Below are 7,846 nucleotides of genomic sequence, written 5' to 3' on the forward strand. Positions count from 1 at the left end.
TGAATTTCGTTCTTAACTTTGTGAAGGTCCCTCCTCCCAATTTTCCCACAGCACGTCTAGAATGCCGTGCGGCTTACGCCCATATAATAATTCGAATGGGGAGAACCCCGTGGAGGCTTGGGGGACCTCTCGCACTGAAAACAGCAAGGGCTCGAGCCACTTATCCCAATTACGTGCGTCCTCACTTACGAATTTTTTAATGATATTTTTGAGGGTGCGATTGAACCGTTCTACTAAACCGTCCGTTTGTGGGTGATACACGCTGGTGCGGATCGGCTTAATCCCCAATAACCCATACAGTTCGTGCAGTGTCCGTGACATAAATGTGGTGCCTTGATCAGTCAGAATCTCTTTTGGGATTCCAACTCGGGAGATAATGGGGAAGAGCGCCTCTGCAATACTGCATGCTGAGATATTGCACAGAGGCACTGCTTCCGGGTATCGCATTGCATAGTCCACCAGAACTAATATAAAGCGGTACCCTCGTGCTGACCGATCTAATGGCCCGACGAGATCCATCCCAATCCTTTCAAACGGGGTCTCGATTAATGGTAGAGGGCACAAAGGCGCTTTTGGAATGGCCGCGGGGTTTACTAACTGGCATTCGCGGCATGCCGTACACCACCTACGTACATCGCCGGGAATCCCCGGCCAATAGAATCGGGCCATTATTCGGGCTAGTGTCTTATCCTGCCCTAAGTGTCCAGCCATGGGATTAAAGTGAGGCGCCTGGAATACCAATTCCCAGCGGCTCTTTGGAATTAAAAGCTGCGTGACTCGCTCTTTAGTTTGAGTGTCCTGCGTCACTCGGTATAACCTATCCTTCATAATCGCAAAGTAGGGGAAGGACGGGGTGGCGTTTGACTGGAGTGTTTGACCATCGATTACTCTCACTTGGTCAAACGCATGTCACAGAGTCTCATCTCGCAACTGCTTTAGTGGGAAATCTGCGAGGGATTCCCCAATAGAGAGAGGAGGAGCCGGCGGCTCCTCACTCTGACGCAGAGATGACGTAGACGGCTCTGTGACAGCTGCTCCCGCCAAAGCGACACCGGGACCTCCCCCTGTTAAATGGCAGGACCCACTCCTTACTAAGCGTGTCATTAAATCCCGAAATCCCGGCCAATCAGTCCCCAAAATTAGAGAGTGGGTAAGGCAAGGATTAACCGCCGCCTTCACTATAAATTTTTCCCCTCGGAAAAAAATGTGGACCGACACCAAAGGGTAGCTGTGAACGTCCCCGTGCACCCACAACACCTTCACCCCCTGTGCTCCCCAGAATGCCTCGTTTTGCACCAGGCTTTGGTGAATTGAGGTCTGATTATAACCAGAATCCACCAACGCCTGATATGTATCCCCTTGGATACTCACCGGTATGCGATATGCTCTGGCCCGATCGAGGGCGGCTTCTGGCACGACGGGGATCCGAACCACCGCGCCCACCTCCATTGCCGTGCACTGCTGTTGGAGGTGGCCCGGTTCCCCGCAGCACCAGCAAACCGGCGCGGGCTTCCTCTCTGCACCGGTGTTCTGGGGCTCACTCACCTGAGGGAGGAGGAGAGACAGACACAGAAGGGAGAAATGGGAGGGCACCGCGGGTGCGGCAGGCCGGCTGGGGTGGTGCCGGCCCCTGCCTCCGCGGTGGGGGAATGGGGCGAGGACGGGACACAGGAGGAGGGGGAGAGAGAGAGAGAGAGAGAGAGAAGAGGAGAGAAGAGAAGAGGCGGTCTGCTGTCCTGCCACCGGAACAGCCGCCAAATGGTCCTCCGCCAGCTCGATGGCCTGATCCAGCGACTCCGGGCGGTGGCACTGGACCCACTCCGCGGTTCCTGTCGGCAAATGCGCGATGAACTGCTCCAGCGCCACCTGATAGATGATCTCCTCGGCGTCGCGGTTGTTGGCCCTCAGCCACCGCCAGCAGGCGTCCCGGAGTTGCTGGCCAAACGCGAACGGCCGGCCGACTTCCTCCAAGCGCAGAGCGCGGAAACGCTGGCGCTGCTGTTCGGGGGTGCACCCCACACGCTGGAGGATGGCCCGGTGAAGGTCCACGTAGGCCAGCCGGCGGTCGGCAGGGAGCTGTAGCGCGGCCAGCTGTGCCTCTCCTGTTAGCAGGGGGAGGAGGCGTGCCGCACGCTGATCCATTGGCCACCCCGAGGTCTCCACAACTTGCTCAAAGAGCATGATGAAAGCCTCGGGGTCATCCTGCGGGCCCATCTTTGTCAGGGTGAGGGAGGACGGGCCCGCGGTGGAAGCGTCGGTTGTCCCCGCCGACGCGAGGAGGTGCCGGAACGCCTGTCGGTCCTCTTGCTGGGCCAACACCAGCGCCTCTAAGCGCTGCTCCTGCTCCTTACGGAGCATGACTAGCGCCTGGTGCTGGCTTTGCTGGGCCGTGGCGAGGGCGTGGCCCAGGTCAGCGAACGGGGAAGACTCCATGGGGCGGTTCGGCGTTGGTGCTCCACTCCCAGGTTTTGGCACCACTGTAGCGGTTCAGTGTGGGTGGGTGGAGCACAGAGGACGGCAGGACAGAGATCAGGTTCAACAATTGCGTTTATTGCTACCCTTTTCAGTTTAACAATTTCTACTCAACTAGACACACACACACGACTGGCGTCTTGTTCGGGGATGAGCTCCTCTGCTCTCACTCTCCCTCCCTAAATAGGGTGCGGTCACTGGGAAGACACACACAAACACAGGTTAATTGCCGTCAGGTGTAGTGATTCTGCCACTTACCTTCCCTGACTCCGCCCTCCTGTCACAGACCAGCGCTTGACCATGCCCCCGCTGCCACAATATTATACTTGGTAATTTATTTATTGAGGAAAATGACCCAATATTACATATCTGTGAGTGGCAAAAGTATGTGAACCTTTGCTTTCAGTATCTGGTGTGACTCCCTTGTGCAGCAATAACTGCAACTAAACGTTTCCAGTAACTGTTGATCAGTCCTGCACACCGGCTTGGAGGAATTTTAGCCCATTCCTCTGTACAGAACAGCTTCAACTCTGGGATGTTGGTGGGTTTCCTCACATGAACTGCTCGCTTCAGGTCCTTCCACAACATTTCAATTGGAATAAGGTCAGGACTTTGACTTGGTCATTCCAAAACATTAACTTTATTCTTCTTGAACCATTCTTTGGTAGAACAACTTGTGTGCTTAGGGTTGTTGTCTTGCTGCATGACCCACCTTCTCTTGAGATTCAAGTCATGGTCATGTCCTGACATTTTCCTTTAGAATTATCTGGTATAATTCAGAATTCATTGTTCCATCAATGATGGCAAGCCGTACTGGCCCAGATGCAGCAAAACATGCCCAAACTGTGATACTACCACCACCATGTTTCACAGATGGGATAAGCTTCTTATGCTGGAATGCAGTGTTTTCCTTTCTCCAAACATAACGCTTCTCATTTAAACCAAAAAGTCTATTTTGGTCTCATCCGTCCACAAAACATTTTTCCAATAGCCTTCTGGCTTGTTCACGTGATCTTTAGCAAACTGCAGGCGAGCAGCAATGTTCTTTCTGGAGAGCAGTGCCTTTCTCCTTGCAACCCTGCCATGCACACTATTGTTGTTCAGTGTTCTCCTGATAGTGTACTCATGAACATTAAAATTAGCCAATGTGAGAGAGGCCTTCAGTTGCTTAGAAGTTACCCTGGGGTCCTTTGTGACCTCGCTGACTATTGCACGCCTTGCTCTTGGAGTGATCTTTGTTGGTTGACAAATCCTGGGAAGAGTAACAATGGTCTTGAATTTCCTCCATTTGTACACAATCTGTCTGACTGTGGATTGGTGGAGTCCAAACTCTTTAGAGATGGTTTTGTAACCTTTTCCAGCCTGATCAGTATGGACAACGCTTTTCTGAGGTCCTCAGAAATCTCCTTTGTTCGTGCCATGATACACTTCCACAAACATGTGTTGTGACGCTCAGACTTTGACAGATCCCTGTTCTTTAAATAAAACAGGGTGCCCACTCACACCTGATTGTCATCCCATTGATTGAAAACACCTGACTCTAATTTCACCTTCAAATTAACTGCTAATCCTAGAGGTTCACACACTTTTGCCACTCACAGATATGTAATATTGGATCATTTTCCTCAATAAATAAATGACCAAGTATAATATTTTGTCTCATTTGTTTAACTGGGTTCTCTTTATCTACTTTATCTACTGAAATGATCTCCAAAAGGCATAAAGTTAAAAATGACTCATTCCCTTTATATTTTAAGCAAAAACAATTTATTTTCATCTTTTACATTTTCAAAATGACAAAAAGGAAAAGGGCCTGAAGCAAAAGTTTGGGCACCCTGCATGGTTAGTACCTAGTAACACCCCCTTTGGCAAGTATCACAGCTTGGAAACACTTTTTGGAGCCAGCTAATAATGTTTCATTTCTTACCTGGGGGATTTTCCCATATTCGTCCTTGCAAAAGGCTTCCAGTTCTCCAAGTTTTTTGGGCTGTCTTGCATGCACTGCTCTTTTGAGATCTATCCACAGATTTTCAATGATATTTAGGTCAGGGGACTGTGAGGGGCCATGGCAAAACCTTCAGCTTGTGCTTCTTGAGGTATTCCATTGTAGATTTTGAGGTGTGTTTTGGATCATCGTCTTATTGTAGGACCCATCCTTTTTATAACTTCAACTTTTTTACAGATGGTGTGATGTTTGCTTCCAGAATTTTCTGGTATTTATTCAAATCCAGGCTTCCCTCGACCAATGAAATGTGCCCTGTGCCACTGGCTGCAACACAACCCCAAAGCATGATCGATCCACACCCATGCTTCAGAGTTGGAGAGGTGTTGTTTTCCTGGAATTTGGCACCCTTTTTTCTCCAAACATACCTTTGCACATTGTGGCCAAAAAGTTCTATTTTGATTTCATCAGTCCACAGGACTTGTTTCCAAAATGCATCAGGCTTATTTAGATGTTCATTTGCAAACTTCAGATGCTGAATTTTGTGGCTAGGATGCAGGAAAGGTTTTCTTCTGATGACTCTCTCAAGAAGGTCATATTTGTTCAGGTGTCGCTGCATAGTAGAACAGTGCACCACCACTCCAGGGTCTGCTAAATCTTTCTGAAGGTCTTTTGCAGTCAAACACGGGTTTTTATTTGCCTTTCTAGCAATCCAACAAGCAGTTCTTTCAGAAAGTTTTCTTCATCTTCCAGACCTCACCTTGATCTCCACTGTTTCTGTTAACTGTCATTTCTTAATAACATTACAGTCTGAGGAAATGGCTACCTGAAAACACTTTGCTACGTTCTTGTAGCCTTCTCCTGCTTTGTGAGCATCAATTATTTTATTATTCAGAATGCGAGGGAGTTGCTTAGAGAAGCTCATGGCTGTTGATTTTAGGGACAAGTTTGAGCAGTCAGACAATTTATACAGCTTTGAAATCTGCATCATCTGACCTTTCCTAATGAAGAATTTGAACAAGCCACAGCTCAATAAGCTAATTAAGGTCTGCAACCTTGGGAAAAGTTACCCGAGAACTCAAATGTATTGGGGTGATGGAGAGATGGCTGCAGAAACATTTGTGGAATTCATCTATGATGTAAGTCATGTTGATCTTAACTTGTAACATAACACTTTTTATTTTATTTTATTTAATGTTGTACAGTGTAGGTGCAATAGGCTTATCAAATCAGTCTCATGTAAAAAGGGATCAGTCTCATAAATTAATTAATCATTAATTCAAGTGTCTAATAGTTTATAGCTAAACTATTAAAATCAATGGAATAACTTAGTGGTGATGTTGCTATAGTTTTAGTGAGTATTGTAGTTCTAATATAATACATTTACTCTAGATCTATAACATTCATATAACAACCAAATGGGCGAAGGCAATTAGAATACTTGTTTGGCAGAGGTTGTCACTCAGTGAATGTTGTAGCAATAGACAGGACACAGTTTATTCCAAAGATACCATTTATTGAAATAGCTGACATGAATTAGCAAACTAATACTGATCAGATCTAGCAACAATAGCAGCCAAGGAATAATTCAATATACATGGTGATATAATGTATACAGGTAATAATCAGTAGTGTATAGAGCAATAGTCAGTAGTAAGTGGAATAATAACCAGTAGTAAACAGAGTAAGAAATCTGCAGTGAATATGATGATAACTAAGGCACTAATGGTGATCAGAAGTCATAGGCTATATGCAAGTTTACAGTGTAGGGGTGAGTGGATGTTAAAATGTGAGAGGGAAATCATGTGTTTGTGTGTCTGTGTGTGAGAGTGTGTGTAAGCGTATGTGTGTGAGTGTGTGTGTGAGTGTAGGCATGTGTGTGTGAGTGTAGGCATGTGCGTGAGAGTGTAGGCATGTGCGTGAGTGTACGCAGCTGCGCACTAATGAGATGAGGAGGAGCTAGGGAGAGAGGGTGTGCGCAGGAGCATGACAAGGAGGAGGGGAATGAGGCTGTGCGCACGCGCAGGTGAGATAGGTATGGTATGTGAATGTAATGCGCGAGCCTTTGTGCTAGGCCTCAGCTAAAGGGGGATGGGCAACAAGGAGAGCGCACAAGGGAGAAACAAAAGATCTGTAGCTTAAAACTAGTCCAGCTAGGCCTTAAACCCCAAACTTCTGCTCAACCCTTAGCTACTCCTGAAATCCCAATGTTGATGGGTGTAGTGCGATGGAGGGAGTTAAAAGAGAGAGAGAGAGAGAGAGAACGCATGCACGATCTAACTGAATACAGATCGTAAACAAAGCAAATCAAACAACACGCGGTCTAAGGCTACATCCACATGACAATGGCAACGAGATTTTAAAAAAATATATATCGCGTCCACATGGGCAACAGATCAGTAAAATATCAGGTACATATGGCAACGCAACGCTTGCTGAAAACGATGCAATACACATGCCACACCTCTAGGGGCACTGTAAGACGGTCCCTTCGGAGACACCAGAACAATAGAAGAAGTAAGGACGCATGCACATAAACTATTATGTGCGAGACTTCATATTAGCCACAAAGTCAGAAAAATCTGTTCGTAAAATTACATTATAATGACCAAATTCAATGAAAAGTATTTTTCCAGTCTCACCTGTGAAAGGTAATCCCATGTGATCTCGTTTGGACAGTAAACCTGTTGGTACAGTTAAACGCAGTACATGAATGAGGCATCTTTATTCTCCGCTTTGACCCATCCAATATGGCGGCGAGGATGACATATGATTCTACGCGGAAGGCGGCGTCTTTAATGGTCCGGAATAAATTGAATGCTACACATTGATGGATTAATTTGTTCTTCTACGCCCTTTTTGAGGAATGTATTGTAGGACTTAAACCAACATCTGAAGAGGTGAGATCGCTCCTTTTTTTCCCTATTTTTGCTGGCGGGATTGACTCTGCCCTAAGGGCTATTCTCTCTCTCTCTCTCTCTCTCTCTCACTTTGCACCATTACACAGTAAATATTCACAGTGAAAATATTTTGTAAGCGCGTTTCATGAACCAAGTTATAGGATTTGTTGACAACTTGCATCGAGTTCGTTACACTTCTACCTGGCGTGAAGCACATGTGGTTGTGACGTCATCGTAAACAAATCCATTCTACTCATCCAGACGACTTCACAACAGCGCCGTTGCCAGATCTTTCCACTCTGGAACCCGTTCTCAAAAGATTTCGTTTTGGGGCACCCAAAACGCCGGTGCCATGTGGACGCCAGGCCTAAACGATAAACAATTTTATCGGATTCACCTGAATCCGTTGCCGTGTGGACAGGGCCTTAGAGTAGCCGGTTGACCTAATCTACATGTCTTTGGACTGTGGGAGGAAACTGGAGACCCCAGAGGAAACCCATGCATGCATAAGGAAAACATGCAAACTCCACAC

Source organism: Neoarius graeffei, chromosome 3 (assembly GCF_027579695.1).
Source record: "Neoarius graeffei isolate fNeoGra1 chromosome 3, fNeoGra1.pri, whole genome shotgun sequence".
NCBI classification, from domain to species: Eukaryota; Metazoa; Chordata; class Actinopteri; order Siluriformes; family Ariidae; genus Neoarius; species Neoarius graeffei.